Here is a 353-nt window from a genome sequence, read left to right as displayed (position 1 = left end):
TAAGACTTAAACCAGCTTAGAGCAGTTTCTTAAATGCAAATTAAATGTTCCAATCTTTGTAATAGGATGTGATGGTCGATGGTATCAAATGCAGCACTAAGATCTAATAACACCAGTACAGTCAGAGATAGTCCTTTGTCTGATGCAATTAGGAGGTCATTAGTAATTTTCACAATTGCTTTCTCTGTGCGATGGTAAACTCTAAATCCTGACTGAAAATTGTCAAATAAGCAGTTGCTATGCAGAAAATCACACAGCTGTTTGACGACTGCTTTCTCAAGAATTTTAGAGAGAAATAGAAGGTTGGAAATAGGTCTATAGTTGGTTAAATGTACATGTGCTGCTGTAACACC

The 353-nt window shown here is 36.3% G+C and overlaps 1 protein-coding gene across 4 annotated transcripts in view; it reads left to right on the top strand.

The window, feature by feature from the left end:
* The window catches only part of brd3b (bromodomain containing 3b), a 13,424-nt gene that overhangs the window by 11,206 nt on the left and 1,865 nt on the right, over positions 1-353 (top strand). The window lies entirely within an intron of this gene.

Source organism: Etheostoma spectabile, chromosome 5, assembly GCF_008692095.1.
Source record: "Etheostoma spectabile isolate EspeVRDwgs_2016 chromosome 5, UIUC_Espe_1.0, whole genome shotgun sequence".
Lineage (NCBI taxonomy): Eukaryota > Metazoa > Chordata > Actinopteri > Perciformes > Percidae > Etheostoma > Etheostoma spectabile.
Note: the sequence above shows the minus strand (reverse complement) of the source record. Positions and strands in the feature narration are given on the sequence as shown.